At 42.6% G+C, this 18771-nt stretch overlaps 1 long non-coding RNA gene across 1 annotated transcript; it reads left to right on the top strand.

Annotated features, from left to right (window-relative positions):
* Window positions 1–4044: 4044 nt before the first annotated feature.
* On the top strand, window positions 4045–17662 carry LOC142406694 (uncharacterized). Its single transcript, XR_012774666.1, has 3 exons — window positions 4045–4079; window positions 6802–6963; window positions 17356–17662. It is a non-coding gene; the product is annotated as an uncharacterized LOC142406694 (long non-coding RNA).
* Window positions 17663–18771: the final 1109 nt, after the last annotated feature.

Here is an 18771-nt window from a genome sequence, read left to right as displayed (position 1 = left end):
ACTCATATTGCAAAACTCCCACCAATTAGGCCTCCTGGGGCAGATACTTTTCTTTGACTTGCATTGCTGTGTTGCTAAAAGCCCAGTGTAGTGAACAATATTGCAAGGGCCACAATTCATGACATTCAGATCTGCCCCGTCTCTGCTTTTCATGCCGGCCCATGTCTGGAGAGGGATAGGGTGTGACAAATAGAAAGGCCAGATCTGGAAGAAGTGATAAGTGACAAAAGCCCAGAAACGAACACTTTGGGAAAACGATTCATTCATAAAAGTGTAAATGCTTTAGGACTTATTCCTTAGTTTACATAACTATTTCTACACCATCTGTTAAGTGGTTTGTAATTTGCCAATAAAAATCAGCAGAATGAGTAAGTTAACTGCCTGCATAACTATGGAATAGGGGCAGCTTTGGAGCCCAAGTGAGAAATGGCCATAGGTTTCTGCAAGATGTTATGTTTATTGTGCCACCAGCCTTCCTATCCTGCAGAGCAAAATACGAGGTTTCGATCAAGTTAGTGTAGAAAAGGCGTTATTAAAAGCCTGCTTATTTATTTATTTTGTTACTGAACTTTGTTCCTGCTTCTCTTTTAATGGGCTGATTTGATCTGTGTTTTGGTGGAAGATGCACCATATGTGTTTTTCTGTCTATAGGCAGCTCACAGGTGCTCCAGCTAGCACATAGCAGTCATCTGAATGGGAAGTTTAAGACTGAGAGCAGAGTGCCGTGGGGCACAGGACGAAGCTTTCCCCCCAGGTTGATGAAAGGCCCACCCTCGGCTCCTGCTGGAACGCTGTAACTCTCCTGGAAAGGAGAGCGGAGAAGATCAAAGGCAAAATGCTGCCAAAGAACAAAACTTAACAAAGATTCCTTGCCCTGCCTAATTATCACATCACACTTTCAGTCAACATGCGAGGCTGCTGGTGCCAGCTGTGAAAAAGGCAATTAATAACTTTAAACCGAGCCCAGCTTCAGGCTCAGGATGAGAAGCTGTGAAGAGCTACGTACAGGTAATAGGCCTGCTGTTTCCATCCCTGGATGCGGCACATTGGTTGTTTAGTGGCGGTGTAGTAGAGGTGGTGGAAAATGCCTTTGAGAGACTTTAAGAAACACGATGAAATCTAGATAGATTTTAAAAGGTCTCTGTCGATCCTAAAAAGGTAGCGATGGCATTTCAAGAGGACAAGGCAAGTACCGCTCACATCCTCCAGGCTGGAGCACTGAACTGCAAATGAGAGGAGAGTAGCAAGGGGTTTGAGTTCTGCTATCCTGAGGTGAACTTTCCAAAGGGAATATAGTTCTTTACCAACAGAAATTATGCTCTGACTTCCTTCAAAGGGCCTTAAAGACTTTCTAATCACTGCAGCAGCAGGTGATGTAAACTTTGTAAACAGTGCTGTCTCCATTTTATAGGTGAGAAAGCTAAAGCACAGGAGGCAACGCTGATTTGAACAAAAGGTCCATGAAGTCCCCAAAGGATGTCAGTTGTTTGCACCCAGTCTGATGCTTGTGTTCAGCTGGGTTCAAAATTCCAGTTCTGAGCCTGCGCCGGGGTTGTGTCCACCAAAAGAGAGCACTTTCTTGGCATTGAGTGACCCGCTGTGACTCAGAGAGGAAGGCTGTGGCTGAGCGAAGGCTAGGAATCAGGTGTCTTCATTTGTCTGCCTGTCCTTGAAACATGGGAACTCTATTTTATCTTTTTAGCATGTGAATAACCCATTCCACGTACCTTGTAATACCTTCATGCACCACACACCAAGCATTTGCCATCAATGGCAGGCTTGGCAGCCAGAAAAGTGTTCCCCAATACCTGATGTGTGGTTTATGGAAAGAAGGATTTCATGACCAATTTTACTACACATTAAGGGCAAAAAAATGCCCAAGTGTGTTTTATATATACATCTAGAAGAAATCCCTGGTATTTCTGAAGTTGTTTCTAAGCCACCTTGTTTCAATTTGAGATTTTGCTATAAAATGACCCTTCTTAAAAGCTGCATGTCGTTACGTTTTGACTTAAAATTAAAGGAACATTGTAACTCCTTTTATTTTGCTAATATTCCAAAAATAAACATTTTTACTTATAAAGCTTTTAGGAAAATTCATTCCTGTTTACAGTCCCAGCACATGCACCATGCTGCTTCCAATTCTGTCAGCCAAGCAGCTGTCCTGCCATTAACGCTCTTTAGCAGCTGTGTTCTTTCTGCTACCTGGGGACCTGTTAAAAAGCGTTTACAGAGTTTCGTGCAGACAGGTGTCCCTGCAAAAGCAATGCTGCTTGCAAAGGAATGCAATAAGAGTGACCTCTCTTGCAACCCCCTCAAATATTTTATTTCAATAATAAAAGAGAAAAGCAAATTATTAAGGTGCTCCACCCGCCTACTGCTCAGATAATTTAAACAAGTTGTAGAAGTTGTGCTTTTGCAAAAGCGTTCACTGGCATGGAAAGTCTGTCTGCCTCTCTTTGTTCCTATAGCGCTCTCGGAAACGAACTAGAAAGGTGCTGAGGAATGAACTAATGCAGCATAGATATTGTACGTCCCTGACAGCTGCCTTTTTGTGCGGGCTAGCACAATTGAGGTGTCTTCTCTTGCACTTAGGTATTTTGAGGACAGGCACCACAAGAACAGCCACTCTCAGGACTGGGGACAAACTGTCCTTTTGTTCGGCAGAGGAGTACATCTAATTCTCTGTCCCACCTGAACACCAAAATATTTTTGATTTACATTAAAAGAAATTAAATTGCAGAACTGGACATGACTGTAGTCGTGAGAGAAATAACTTGCGTTATATCTCGGCAGTAACTGTGAACTACATGTCAACATTCATAACTGTATTAGTCAGGCCAGCTCACCAAATTTTCAAACGTGCAGGTTTTCCTGAAGCAGCATAAAAAGAAGCTACCAGCGAACATTTTCATTCATGAATGATCAAAGTTAGGCACCTGAGCAGAAGTCACCTGATTTACAGGCAATGCAGAAATGAGCTTGTTTCCTCACAGTCAGCGTGGCTTGCTCCTGTGCTGTTGGCAAGTTCTCCCTTTGATATTGGCACAAGGAGCCGTGGTTTTTTGTTTGTTGCTTAGTATTACTGTAGACCTTTAAGAGACCATTGAAGTCTAGAAGGGTTCCTTGAGAGTCTGATGGACATAACTAAATCTGTGTTGTAACACCTCTGTTATGCTCAAGTGCATCATGACTTGTACGCTTTGTGATTGATGGATGTAATTGTGAGTGGTCTGGCAGAGGCTGCCGGGTACAGGCAAACTGGCAGAAAGCCTTCCGGTCAGGTTTGTCTACCTGCAGCTGAGCTAATAATGTTTTGCTATGTCTGAGATAAGAAACAGTCTCTGAGGAAAGGTTTTGGCACGTACATGGTCTAAGTGCCTCGTGGAAGTTCTTAGGCTAGGCAGGGATCTCTTGCGAATCGGAGGGTGATCCATTGTACCTGTTGAGTTGGTAGGACAGATGTGCACACGTTGCCAGAGCCTTGCTGTAGAGGTGGATGTAGGGCATATTGGTGACATGTCTGCACCAAGCATTGACCTAGAGGCACCGGGGTGAGCTCCAAGCCTGCCGACACAGCCACCCGGCAAGGCAAAGCACTACCTCGGATGCAGTGCGGCGGCTTGAGCAAGCCTTGCTCTCAGACTCACCAGCCCTGCTTTGTAGAGTGCTTGTGTGGGACATGGGGACCTTTGATCCAGGCCTCTGTCCTGGACCTGAGAGAGGTAAGATCTAGACAAACATACCCAACATTGCTGGAAAAAGTCCCTGGTGTCTGGTCTGTTAGATGAGGGAGCAGTAGAGACTTGGTTTTGTCTGGCTAGTCCCCCTCATATTTTCAACTTCAAGTATTTGAAAAAACTCATAAGTAACTATATATCTAATTGTCTAGCCCTCTCTACTGGAAAAAAAGAAACCAGAGGAGAAGGACAACTTTGGCAGTCAGCCAGGAATGGGAAATCTTGTCTGCATAAGACCATAGGACCACAGAAACATTGGTTGAGAGCAGCCTCTGCATTTCAGATCTCCACTCGGACTTCACCACCAAAATCCTAAACTTTATGTTATGGTTTAAGAAGGTAATATTGTATTTTTGCTGTATAATTTCTTCACGTCTAGTTTTCTGACTGACAATAAGACACCTCTGAGGAGTGCCCCTCTGCTTGTCAGAGCCTGTCCTGTTTCCACCAGCTTTACTTTTTTTTTTCCAGTTAGCTACAGTTAGATCCTCTTTTTATGCAGCTCTCTAGCATATCTGGAGTTGGCACATGGCAATGCCAGGCTGCTCTTTGCAGATGGTGGCTGCAGCAAATGGAACACAGAAATTCAGGGAGAAAGGCAGAAATCATCACTTCACTTCCTTACTGAGGCGTCTGCAATTGGAAAGGGACACATGTTGGTGTAGCATGATGCCCCTTGGACTAGCTTCTTCATTTTCAACTTTACTTTCAGGGTTAAAAATTTTCGATTAAAGAAAAATAAACAAAAGTGGCCAGTATTGCTCTCACAGATGTGACCAAAGGGGTTTCACCAGTAAAGGAAACAGAGCTGAGAGATTATCTTAAACTTCTTCCCTATTAAAACAATTCATTTCATATATTGCCACAATGCAGCAACTTTATCTGAACTTCCTTCCAACCTCTATAAACATGCCCTTAAAATAAATGCTGTGAATTAATACTTGAAAAACATACTTTCTCTGTGACATTGGGGAACATTTTTTGAGTATTGTAGTAGAACTTGCTTCGAAACAAAAAGCCTTGCATTATTGGATGAAATAGAGCTTAGTCAGAAAATATGCCTAGTGTGTAAACCAGTGGTAGCCTTAATGTAATTTTTTTCTGTCTTCTAGTGAGCTTTGTTGCAGAAAACTGAGGTTTGCATCCAGAAGTTGTTCTGGGGCAAAACCTCCATTGAAATAGTTTGAAAAAGTCTGTGAAATAAGATGGATAAGAAGGACTATCATTTGTTATCCATGGAATACTGAAGTGAATTGTAAAATCTCCTGTTAAGGAATATCCCTTCTTGATACCCAGTCCATTCTTTGGAAGGTGCAATGTGTTTTCAGAGAGTGATGGAAAAAAAGATGAATTAAGGGACAAAGTGCCTGTTTTATGCACTGGCTCCAAGGAGTGACAAAAATTGGTGCCATCATTCAGCAAGGACAACACCGTTTTGTTACCGCTGAGGCTGTCTGGAGGAGGTCTCTGTTGGAGACCATGAAAGAAGTTATAGAAGAGGAAGTTTCATATATGCATGACCCCAGAATGAATGAAGAAAAATAAGACTGTGTATCTAGCAATTACATTGCTTTAGCTTTTAAAGCTCTTAAAATTTGGATTCTGATTTGATTCCTGTTACTATAATGTAAGAGCATGAGTATACCTGCTGCGTTAACCGGAGAAAACTGTTCTGGGGAAGCGGTACGTACGACAAAAAATTTAAGACTCGGGATCGGGGAAGGACTATCAGGCTCCAGGCCTTTCCCGTGGTTTTTGCTCTCCATTTCACTACTCGCTGCCCCTGCCTGGCTTCCCTCCCTTTCAAATCTGTTGCAGTGCTCTCCAGGCAGATTTGGCTGCATGGGGAGGTTTATGGTTTTTAACATTGTTGCCTCAAGGTCTGTAGTCCAATTTCTTGCACCATAAATGGATATCAACAAATCAATGTGGGTGAGAAAGTACTTTAGTGCGTTTCAAGTTGTGAATAAGGGGCACACCTCCGCCTCTTCCCCCAGCCACGCAGGTGTCTGCGGGAAGGCTGTGCTTCTGCGCAGGCACCCGCGTTTCTGAACGGTGAGGGGTTTTGGGTGCCCTCTCCTGACACGCCATCAGGCAACTAGTTGCTGGGAAATAGAGTAAGAGCCGCTGCTTTTAAAAGACCTTTGCAAGGTCCCACACCGGAGGCTCGAAATGGCAAGGGAGACCCTCCGCGTGTGAAAACCATCCATGTACGGGGATGCACGGGTGCACGCGGGGGGATGAGCAGGCTTGGCCAAACCTTGCGCCTACAGCAAGCTTGGCTTATTTTGAAACGAGGGCTGGGTTAGAGGGGGGACCCCGCACCTCCTGCCCTGCTCCCCCTTCTCTTCCTGTGTGTTCCTTCTCCCTCCCGGGGGGATTTTAGATTTTTCTTCCCCTGGCAACAGCTCCTTGATGGTTTTAGTTTGCCAACAGCAGCAGGCAGCGAATGCTTTGCACACCTTGAAACAACTTCTTTCACAGGCCACGCTGTGAAACAAATCTGAGCAGCTGAGGTGCTATCGGTGCAGAGGAGCTGGGTTTCTGTGTGCTGCGGGGGCGTGAATCTGCCTAAATCCCATTGCCCTCAGCAGGAGATGGTTAAATGTATGTTTAGGATTTGGGGGGAAAGCGATGAAAGGCATAGGAGAGAATGGACTCCTAAGGAGTGGGGATTTGGTGGGGAATTCTGAACCCCTGTGTTTTGCTAATTAAAAAAAGAAATCACTTAAAACACTGAGGCATTTTTTTTTTTTAATTCCACTCATTTTGGACACATCCAGGTTTAGGAAGGATAACTTGTGCCCCAGGAATGCCGGGTGTCCAGAGGGCTGATTAGATCCCCAGAGTCAGTTAGAAGAGCCCAGAGGGCTGCTCTGGGTTACCACCCCTCACTCAGAGGACAATTTAGCTGTTGACTGCAGTCTGGACCAACCGCTAGACCCAAATTTTCCTGTGCAGTGAAGTTTGCATTTGGACCTGGACCTGGACAAACATGAAGGATGGAAACTAAAAAATAAGTTGAAGTAAATAATGTTTTGTTGTCTGTGTTATTACATAGGGCTTCGGCATGTGGTCACTGTTGATGAGAGAAGAGGTAGAGCCTACCAGCATGATGGAAAAGATCCTACAAATAATAGGACAGCCTACGGGACAAAAGGCCTTGAATTGAAACATGAAGATTTGAATCTAGAATACTTGAATATAAGCTATGTAGAACAAGGTAGGGGTGTCTTCATTTTGAACAGCCACCCAAATGTCTTACGGTATTTAAGGGCAAATGCTTGTCTCAAAGTCCCTGTAGAAGGAAACGCTGCGTTTATGCAATGCCCCAGCCTTGCCTTCCAGATGCACTGAAACAGCGCTGTTACTGTGCTATTACAGAGCTGCCTTTTCTGTGTCCCCGTTGCAACTGATCTCCTAACCTGCCTGCCCGCCAGGCATTCCCCCCTGGAAGATGACAGTAGCTTTGCGCTGGCACTTACCTGCAGAAGCTCATTCTAATTTTCTGCTTATCTGCCAGAGGAGTGTGATCAGACACGCTATTTGAAAGGTGTATTGGGGCTTCTAAGCCTCACGAAACAAGGCAGAGGTTAAGCCAGGCAACCATCAGGCTGTAGTTGAAAATTGGCCTGCCTTCAGAAGATAAAAGAGCAGTGGGAGGGTCTCTTCAGGCAAACACAGCTAGCTAGTGAATTGCTAAAATACCTTGATCTTCAAGGCACAGAAAGAAGGAGCTTTCTGAACTTGGAGAAGGTTGGTAAACTGGAGGTTGACAGCGAAACGTTGGTGCCCCCCCACATAGCGGGGATGGGGACTGTGTTGCGTGGATGCGTTCCAGTTGGAGGAGAGCTTTGCTGTGAGGGGATGCTCTCGGGTCATGTGAAGACAGCAGGATTCTTGCAAACCAGATAGGTAAGTCAGCTCCTCAGAGCTGGATTTCAGATGAAACCTGGACTAGTTCATTATTCCGGGGTGGAACCAGGAATTTCCATGGCTTTGATCAAAATCATACAAAAGTAATGGTTGTGGAGATGGCTTGCTTTGAAGTTTCGAATTTGAATTTTGAGAGAATCCAAAATGCAAACTAGAATAGGTTGAAATTTGTTTCAATAAAAACATTTTGTGAAAATAAATAAAACACCGAACTATGAAATCTTATGGAAAGGAAGGTGTTTTTAAAATATGGTTTCGAAGTTGATGGAAAATGTGCATCACGCTTCAATTCATCTTCCTGATGAAAAAACGATAGGACTCTTCAAATGAAAAATGATAATGTCTTCACTGAAAAGGGGATTGGCTTTTACACACGATGCTTTCTCTGATTTTTTTAAAATTATTTTAACTTCAGCAGAAAGAATACAATACAGGCTCTCTTGTGTACCTGATAACACAATGGTGGGAGAATCGAGGCTAATACTTTCCTCCCTATTTTCCAACTTGCAAAAATCTTGAAAAAGATAAATAAGCTCCTATTTATTCCCTGAACCTTCCTTTGGGAAAATCTTTCAACCTTCCAAACATTTTTTCCTTCTGTAAAAATTCTTATGAAGAAAAGTTCTAACTTGATATTCATCTCTAGTGCAAGTGAAACATAAAATCACTTTGTACAAACACTGGTGATCAGAGACTGCTGACCTTAGCCGTGCTCTGTTCCTTCTAGGGAAACTGATTATTGTAACTGTGGTTATCGAGGAGGCAGGAGAAATATTTTAATGGAACTCCAGATATGGTTTGTGTCTGTGTGCCTGTGTGTCCACGCAAACATATATTTATAGATATAGGTACTATATATTATATATATGTGCAAGTATGTATGTGTACATATATATACACACATATACATACATACGTGTGTATATATATATATATATATAAAAAGTACATGGGTGTGTGTTTTCCAGATTACTGGGAACTCTTGTATCAAGACACTGACATTTGATTGCGTCCTGTGAGAGGAATAGTTTACACACAGCTGAAGAACAGAGTCGCTATTTAAACTGTCAAATTTTCTGTTTCGCACCGCTTTCATCTTGATGGACATTAATGTAACTTTCTTTTGCCAAGCTGAAGTTAAACTGTTTGTCTTGCAGTCTCATTCCAAAATAGAGAAATGACTGTAAGTGCCTCACCCCTAAAAGGAACAGTATGTGATGAAATAGAATATGCCTGAACTTATATTTAATTTTGCTGACAAATGTCTTTTGAGTGACTGGCTGTTCCTCGGCTTCTTTTCCAGTCCTCTATTTTTATGGGGTTTTTTTAATACTGATCTTTCCACAAACTGGTGACACAATGTCATCTCAAGATTGGAATTGGTCAGAACATGTTTGATGAAATATATTTTAACTGAAATATGCTGCTGCTTGGACGCCAAAACATTTTGCAGAGGGGTTGGTGTTGATGAATGGGGAGTTTTCTGTATCCCAGGATGAGGTCTCTGGTTATGTCTGATCTGAAAGCCTGATTGAAAACTTGATGTCTCTAACTCAGAAATAGATGTTTCAACACAATTCCACACCCTTCCATTTGAAAAGTTTCTGTTTTCATTTCAAGATCATACAAAAAAATTGGAAAACCTGCACAGTTTTGGAATGGAGTTATTCCCCGGTCACACAGCCAGCTCTGATCGAGACCTTCTCTCCCACAAATGACTGTGCCAGATTTCCCGAGAAGGGTGTAGGGCTACAGCCAGTAGTTTTGTTCCTCAGAAGTCACCTGTCACTTTCATTGTAGCTTGAGCTTCAACACACTTTTTCTTTTCCACTGGGGTGGCTACGAGATGTCGGAGCAGACCACAAGCACGTGCGCAACCGGAGCTGTGACTCAGCTCCTTGGCTCTGGGATGCTGTTGCAGCCGTCCTTGCTGGTTTCGGCAGTGTGACCACTGTGGCCAGTTTTTTTAAAAACAAAAAGAAACAAACAAACAAAAAAACCCAACCAAAAAAGTTTATAAATGTTTTACTTCAAATTCCTGCACAAGGGTGACCTAATTGAAACCCACACCCTGTTGAACAGGGTTAGGCTGTGCCAAAGAAAGCCTCTGTGCCTGTTTCATTTGAAACCTATGGAAGGAAGATAGGTCGTTAAGTCTGTGGCTTCTAGAAATGTCTCTGATGTGGAGTTAAACTTTTTTTGTTTTGAACTCTTGTTTTGTTAAATGAGTGCAATGTTAGTTGTACAGCCTGAATTTTAATGACCTGTTACTTGGTTTAAAGAGATGGAGTCACATTTTCAACCTTTGAGGCCGTGGTTGGAGATCAGGTAGATAAGCTAAAAGCCTGACCAACTCCCCTAATTAGACTTTGGTTCTTGCAGTATATGCTGAACTTTATTGGTCATGTTTCCGCTCACTGAACTCTCAGGCCATTTCCCAACACACCTTGAACTTAGAGTAAAACCTGAACTGTCTTCTTGGAAATGTTTTTTCTTTGGATTTCCTGGAAGTCCAACGCTTGATCTGCAGAAAAATACTTCCCCCTCCCCAATTAAGGCATTCTTTGAAGTTGTGAAGAGTTTTGAAAAGTGGCTCTCCTGTTAGTCAAAATATTAACAGCAAATACTATGTTCTTCTTTGAAAAGTACAATGAAAAGTAGTCGGCACTTCTATCAAACTTTTCTTCTATAGAGGACCTTGTGTTGCCATTCTCAGAAATACATAAGGGGTGAATTCTCCAAGAGCTCATAACCTGCCAACCATATCAAGAATCAAATGTCTAAATACTGCTTGAGGAGGTGGCCCTTGGAGAATGAAGTGCCTGTCTGACAGGCTGTGGGAGGTGGGCTCCTGATCCCTCAGACCATTTCTGAAAATGGGACTTGGGGTGACTGAAGCACTGTAGGAAAATGGGCTGCAGACCTTTAAGAGGTTCCTTTTGTAGACCTTTGGAAGGTGCATCCTTGGGGATGGTCTGTGCAAATGGTTTGACAGTGGTGGCTGTAAAATTGAGTCTGGCAGGTTGCATGGTTTTTACCTAGTTTACACCACCTAACACGCATGCTTCACAGCTGATGGGCAGAAACCAGAGAGGAGCTTATAGGGGATGTCACCAAGATGACTGCAGTCCATTAAGGGGAAAATATCCAACTCCACCTTCTCAAAGTAGGAATTTATCATCGTGCCTAGCTGTTACAGTGGGTGGTCTCAGTACTACTAATATGATGTAGCTGTTAGAAAGGTATTCCCATCCCTCATAATTTTGTAGTGTTTACTTACCCTTGCTGTGACACTGCTGTTGACTCTGCAGTTGTAATTATAACTAGTAATTCAGTAATCCTGATGATATATTGCAACAAATTGACCAATGATTACATAGGAAACTGTATTGCGGCAGTCACTGGGGACTGCCTAGCATCAGACAACTTTAATTAGAGATGACTAATACCTTATCCAGCCTCCAGGGTGCAGAGGATGTTGAGTGCTAAATGCTAACATTTCTATTAATTTACATGATCTTAGGGGATGGCAGTTTGCTAATTGTTCAAATAAAGGAATCTCCTTCCACAAAAAAAGACTTGTTTGTGGCACATGGAGGAACGCCATTTCAGCTGCCATTAGCTTTAGCTGAGATCAGCAGCATCCTGGATTGTCAAAATCAATCAGTTCTGTAAGGAGGAGAGGAAGTGCCTGCAGAAGTGCCTGGCTCCTCTACAGGCACTAAGTTGAAATCTCTTCTTCCTGTATTCAGAAAATATTTTAAAATCCAAAATATGTTTGTAGCAATTAGAGTCAGCTACCCAAAGAAGAACTGTGAACATGAACTGAGAGGAAAACTACCCCTTTCCCCCCCCAGCCTCCCCACGAATGATGTTTCTGTTTTGACTAAATGTGTGGCATGTGCCACTGTTTTTTTTCAATACACTAGTGAGATGCAACATGAGAAGCCCTTGGGATCAATGGGCTATTTGTAAGGAATCTGTAAACTACAAATTAGGAGAAGACAGTCCATATATTCTGTGCACAACCCACACGTGGGAATTTCAAAATACGTCGTCTTCTGCTTTAGAAAATTCGCAGTTGTCCCCAAGTGGAAATCACAGTTTGCAACAAACACCATAGCAAAGATCAGCAGATACCTGCCTGTTGTGTGGAGGGCTGCCATTCAAGGTATTGCTCTGCTTTTTTCCACAGCACCCCTAATGCAGGCACCACCATCATCCCTTTCTTCCTTTTAAATTGCTTTCCCATATGCAGCTCTACTGCAAAACCAGCCCCGCTGTAGTGGCTTCAGGGCAGTGGAAGAAATGCGTTCAATTACATGCACAAACATAACCATGAAAAGTTAAAATGGGTTCAGCTGGGTATCTTCTCACATACCTTTCTTATCTTGCTTGTTTTCTAAGCTTTGGGACAGGAGCCTTGTTTAAACACAAGTTAGCATAACACCCTAATTTTAAATATGGACCTGTAGGCAGCAGTATAACATAAGTGTTAATACAATAACTTTGACTGCAGACCTTAGCTGAACCCTAGAGCCATAGTTATTCCCCAGTACAAATATAGTCATTCAGGGGTGATCCTTTGCTTGGATAAAATGCTTCCATTCAAAACTAATGATAGTGTTTAAATTAATTAAGTTATAACTGAAGTTTTTCCATGATGCTATCTTAGAATAATAACCTAGCAGTGGTACCCACAGCCTAATCAAAATCAGGCTTTGTGGTTTTAGGTGATATACAAACACTTCTGTAGACCTGAGGTAAAAAAAGTGGAGCATTTCTGAGGGAATTAAGAACCTCGAGCTCACCTTCTAAAGTAATTTTGCTACTTAGGAGCACTTTTTTCAAAGCGTTTATGCACTGCTCCTTTCAACAGTAGCACAGGGTAAATGATAAAAAGAGAGCTGCAAATTATAGGTACGGGTTTCGGTAAGCCTGAGGTACCCAGGCGCACATCTGCCGCTGTTCACACCTATGTACTTTTAAAAACCTGAGCTTAGATACCTCCCTCGCTTTTAAAAATGGGAATTAACACCGCAAAGCCTAAGCATGAACAGAGCAATGTGAGCCAGAACACCTTTAGAAAACGATTTTCAAAGGTATATTGTTACTTCAGGTTGTAAATAAGCTGCCTGGGAGAGTTTGTTGTATGAGCTTAGTTACAGAAGTAACTTGAAATATCCTAACAGGCATCTGTCTGTCTGCTTAGCTGGCATGTTGTTTAGAAAACCAGGGTGCTAAACACGCCACACTTGGTAGTTAGGCTCCGAAGTCACTGTTGAAATTTGTCTTTAGAGTTGCCCTGAAGCACCTGTACTGTACCTGGGAAAGAAATGCACAAAGGAACAGACCTGTTAAAAGCAAATACTTATAACAAAACAGGACTTTTATGTTAAAAGAAAGGGTATGTCTTGTGTAGTGTGCCTTCAAAATGTTAGAAGCTTTTCTGTCTGAAGCAGTCCTGTGAAGTGAACAGAAGGCAGAAGGAAAGCTCCTTAAAGGCTCAGGCTCACTTTGAGCTTTCATTCGTGGAAATGTTTTTTGACTGGTGTCTTGTATAAATTAATTTAGTGTCACTTGTGCTGAAAGGACATGTTGGCTCTTGATCTTACTGCTCACAGGCACTTTTCTTTGTATACCAGAGCGACAAGAAGGCATCCATCAAATCACAGCATTTAAAAGAAAGAGGCAGAGAGGTCTCTCTCCTTCCTGCCTCTACTTTTCAGCCACAGGAGTTTCTGAAAATGCTGTCTTGCTGCTCCCCTCAGCTTCCCAGCACTGTCCTACAGTTCAGACCATCCCTAGCACCACTTTGCAATAGAGATGTACTGGGTTGAGATGAGTTTTAATTAAGCTGGTGGAATCAGGAAGAGGGCTTGAGCATGGTTACGGTGCAGGATATACTTGAGGGACTTTTTACTGGGTCTGAACCAAGCTTGAGTTAATCTTGAAGCTAATTTGAGATCAAAAGCACAGAGACTGTTTGAAATCTTATCTGAATCAGACTGCCAGATCATTTAAGGCAAACGTTAAGTAAGATCACTTCAATTACTCCCATCAGTCAATCTCGGTAACTGAGATTGGGCTATTCAGATCAGGGACTGATCTACTACTATTAGGTTAGGGTAGTAAATGGAGTAAATTAACTTGCATGTGTTTCTTAATGCTGTGGCTGGGCATCTGGAAAGCTAGCTCCTCCGTATCTGGACCACACCATGGCATAGCTAAAACCTGGGATCACAAGCCCAGGACTATTGTCTCCAGCATCCTAAGGGCTCAGAGTCAGGGTTTGAGTTTTGACCCACCGTCAGTTTGGGCACAAAAAATTCCCAACATTTCCAGGGGCATTGCCTTTACAAACAGAGGTATACCATTAGATAAAAAAATACCGTAACACTCTTTGTGATAGCTGAGAGGCTACAGGAACTGTTCACTGCGATAGTTATTAAAAATGTTTTAACTGAACCTACCGTGTAGTCAGGTGCTGGCTGAAATCCTGACAAAATCATCTCGTTTAAAAATGCACCTGTCTACGAGGAGGTTGGCTTTGTTTCATCTGCAATGGTTTGTGTTGGGACGTAGATCATTCTGATATGTACAAAATTTGCAGAGCTTTTTACTAGCAGAGTATTTTTGTTTTCCCTTTTCATGATTGGTTTTGGCTTGCAGTTCCCATGGTTTAGAGTTCAGGTTGGGCAGCTGGAACACAGGACAGGAAATCTGGGGCCAAGTTTCTCGTCTCTGCTTTCTGGTGCCTGCCTCCAGCAAGGTCCCTGAGTATGTCCCTGCCTCTCTTCCCAGCCTGTAAAACGACTGGCAAAGCTTTTGCCTGTCTTAAAAATTAGTTGAAGCCTTTGACTGACTACAGAAGTGAAAAGGGCTTTTATTTTTCCCCCTGTTTTCAAGCTGTTTAGGACCTGTACCTCTTATGCCAATCTTTCCTTTGGGTACTTCCCTCTCCTTCTCAGAGTAAGAAGAAAGCATAAAGAAACTTTTTTAAGAAAAAATTGTTTCAGGAAAAAAAATGGTTGCTCTGAATTATTCAGCTCTCAAAAATACAAACTCATGGTTCAAACTGTAGTCGGGCATAGATATCTTCTTTTTCCTTGCTATGCGGGCAGCTGTTTCTGCCCTTGCAGAGAGGACTATATGCATTTTAAGAGAGAACGTAGGCCCCACTCTGAGAGTTTCTTTGTGCGGCTCTGCAGAGGTACTTCAGCCCTTTCTGCAGAGCCCACTTTTGCAGGAGCCCTGAGCATGCTGGTGGGTTCATAATGTACCTGAAGGGAGGCTTAGAGTAAGGCCACCAGCTTCATTTTCACACCCAACCTCGGGCAGGGTCTGAATGCAGATAAAAGGCTGAGGCCCCAACCCACCGAGTCACCTCACTTGTAAAAGAGGCCGGAGGAATCAATAACATATGTAATTTACAGCATAGCAGTAATAGTGGAATTTTATAGTGGCTTTCAATTATAGCCTTGAAATTGATTTCTTTACCTCCTATTTATTAAATATGCATAACACTTGCTGTGGTACAGGACTGGAGCAAGCCAAGCGATGTGCATTAGATCCCAGTACGGCAAATGAGTCTCAGTTCAATGTTGCCACGCATTTATTTTGGGTGCCTATGGTATATGGTAAGCTCCCATGGCTCAAATATGTTTGCCCCTCTTTCCACATATATTTCACAAGTTCACAAGCCATAGCTGTTAATAATACCAGTGAATTCTTGTTTAAAAAAAAAAAAAAGCAGATTCTTTTGTAAATATAAGCAACATCTGGTTGTGATTGGGGAGGAGGTTGGTATTGGAAGTAATTCTGAGAGGTTTATAATGCTTCTCCTAAAACTCTCTACAAAATCCCCTCCCTCTTCTGTCCCAAGGCCTAAAAAAAAAAAAATCTTTCTTTTTTCCCTTTGAGATCCTAACACTTTCTCTAAGGAAAGCTCTAGTAAGGAACAGTGCTTAAGATCCAAGGGAAAAGTTCTTACCTGTTGCCTCAAGCTACAGCTTTTACCTGCCTAACACCTGTAGTTTGATTGATACCACTTTACAAGATGTGAAAAAGACACTTAATGCCATTAGCAATATTCGCCCACTAGTAACCTTTGCTCAGAGTTATAGGTTCAGTCATTACCAGTAGCAGTTCCCACTTTCTGCTGCAAGCCGATTTATCAGGGTGTGCAAACTTCGCTTTGGACACGCAGTCCCAGTGCGAACATGACCAAGCACATTCTTGTTCCATGATTAGATCTGTATGAAAATTAGGAGGCAGTGCCTCTAGTTGCTTTATATTATGAAGTAGCTGTGGACAAACCTATTGCTGTGACAACGCGAGATAGCAGTCGAGAGATTTGGTGCACAAGCTCAGCGTGAAAAAAGCATCCTCTTACTTCTTGCTGTGAGACTCTTCTCAGATGTGATGTACAGCCTGGCGAGATCCTCCACGGTTTTGCACACCAACCTTCGGACGTGTTTTGGGTATGACAGACACTCTTCCAATAGCACAACCCTGTATTTCGTTCTGCCGTTTTCTTGGTTCTTACCCCCATGCTTTCAGCACTGAAAGAATGCCATACTGGCACACAGAGCCTGGTTTTTCCCCGATCTAGCTTCTTGTGTGGTTACTGTTTGTTTTCACAAAATGAGCACATGCTGCTCTGTAGTGGTGTAAATGAGTTTTTCCAGGTGCCAGGTAAAACATCAGAGGATCAAACTAAAAAAAAAAAAAAAAAGAAAGAAAATCAGAAACCAGGATCATCTTATATGTCTCCTGGGGCTGTACAGCCATACCAGCAGGAAAACGAAATTTCAGCTCGGTGGGTCTGGGAGAGAGGAATAGGCCAAACCTATTGGACATCCAGAAGTTGGGGGCTACCAGTTGGACTCCTGGTGTTTAAGGACAGTCCTGCCAGATGAGGCTTAATAGCATTTTACACCTACCATCCTACAGAGCAAGGCAGGGAAGGATTATGTCCAGGTCCTCTGCGTTTGCCAGGCTTGTCTCTGCTTTGATCTCCTTCCAAGGCAGCACTGCTGTCTGTGCCTCCATAGTGTCAAATCCCACCCTCAGAAAAGTCCTTGCAACCACAGTGGTTGTCTGTAGAAGGCCACCCCGCTCTGATCAGCTCCCAGGGTAAAGTTATTAATGAAACAAGTGTTCCTACTCATTCCAGGTGAAATGGCTGTGCCAGCTGGCTGGAGCTCTGCCCGGGGAAGCAGGCAGAGGTCTTCCTCCCATCACTCTTCTGCATCCCAGCTTCTCCAGTGGGACACAAAGAGGAACAGTGTTTGTAAAGCTCTTCCTGACCACTCGTTCTGCAGGGAAGTGCGTTTTAAATTTTTTTTTTGGTGTGCGATATTTTTAAATATTAACATCAATGATCTTTGTAAATGACAGAAAGTGATGCCTTAAATACCTGTTCAAAAAGCAACTTTATTATGATCTCCTCAGCAGGACAGTTGTGCTTTTTATTTCTTCACTTCCATTGCAGAGAGTTGCTAATTAAAGATGTCATGTCGACCCGCACAGGAAGGAAAGAATTTCACAAAATATCCTGTTTCCCACCCGTCGGATGGGAATAGAGTGGGGGGAGAGAGAATGAATCAAAGGATGAGCACAAGAATATAAAGTTAAAACTGCAATAGTGACAATAAGGGTTTGTTTTTTTCCATAGGAGCCTGTCCCAAGAAGGGATTCCTGGTGGGACATTTCCTGTTCACATTGTCGTCTTTCTCATGAGAATCCACGCTCAGACCCCGTGCCTCCTTGTGGACTCTGACAGATGGTGGCATCCAACTGGACCCTGACCGAGCAAAGTAAGGAAGAGTCAATGACATGAGACAGTACTGCTGGTGCTGGAGTGTGATCTACAGCCAACACTCACGTTACAAGAACTGCAGCAAAAATAAAAAAATACATATGTGATTGCTTGTGGCTACTCCAGATAAAAATAATGCAATAGGTCTCAAGACTGCAAAGACACTTCAAGAGCTTTATTCCATTTTGGTTAATGCATATTAAATTATACCTATGGGGTCCTAATCCTATGAAGAGATTTCTTGAGAAGTGTTAACCATATCTGATGCTTATCAAGACTGCTTAGGAATAATCAAGGGATATTTGCTTCTCTGTACAGTTGGCCTTGGAATAGCTGTTCTGCCAGTGGTGCTGTTGATCTAAACTTCTACTCCCATCCATCTTGAGCGAAGAACCCTCTATGAGAGGGTTTGAGAAAGCAATACTTGCTAGGTAGATATTGTAAGAATGCTACTGTTCAGTTGTGTAGTGGCACTCTGCACTTACGTACTGGTACTCTGCATATCATATAGAGAAACTGGAAGCATTGGGAACCTGAGATCCACTGAAACCTGCCATTAATAAAAAAATCACACACTGTGGGTTTGGAAACCTTTGTCTTTAACTTGGTTACTCTTGTAGATGCCAAAAGAAACCTATTCAGACAACATTTGACCTTACAGAAAATATCCAAGAATACTTTTTTAAACTGTTAGCTGAAAGCAGTGGCTTTGATAAAAGGAAGGCAAAGAATCTCTTCCTTTAGCTGTCCTCTCACTAGTAAAACCAACTTATTAACTAGATGTCTAATTCTAATTTTCAGAAGTTGGGCACACACCTCGACATGGAGGACAGGTGATTATGGAAAGGCCTGCCAAGACATTTTCCATGTGGAGGCAGATTGGGGCATAAAATAATTACAGAAAGCATGGGAGGCAGAAATAAGAGAAAAAATTGATAGGTCTGATATGGTTAATGTTTTTAAATACAAAAAGATACCTCCAAAATCTAAGAAAGATGGACTTCCCTACTCAATAGGACTCAATTACCAGATAGTCCTAGAGAAATAATCTAGAAGCCACTGAGAAAAAAAATTTCTGTTTTTCCCCCAAGCAAAATGAACTCTTTTTGGAAGTACCTTTTATTCCTGGCAAGTTGGCAGAAACTTTACAGGGAATTGATAAGAGAATGGCAATGCTGTCTGGTACTCTTGGCCAGCAGCAGTGATGCCTGCCTGGCTGAGCACAGCCACTGAAGTCTGTTAGTGCCACATGAATAAATGCAAAGCTAGAAC

The sequence above is a fragment of the Mycteria americana genome, chromosome 2, assembly GCF_035582795.1.
Source record: "Mycteria americana isolate JAX WOST 10 ecotype Jacksonville Zoo and Gardens chromosome 2, USCA_MyAme_1.0, whole genome shotgun sequence".
Classification (NCBI taxonomy): domain Eukaryota; kingdom Metazoa; phylum Chordata; class Aves; order Ciconiiformes; family Ciconiidae; genus Mycteria; species Mycteria americana.
Note: the sequence above shows the minus strand (reverse complement) of the source record. Positions and strands in the feature narration are given on the sequence as shown.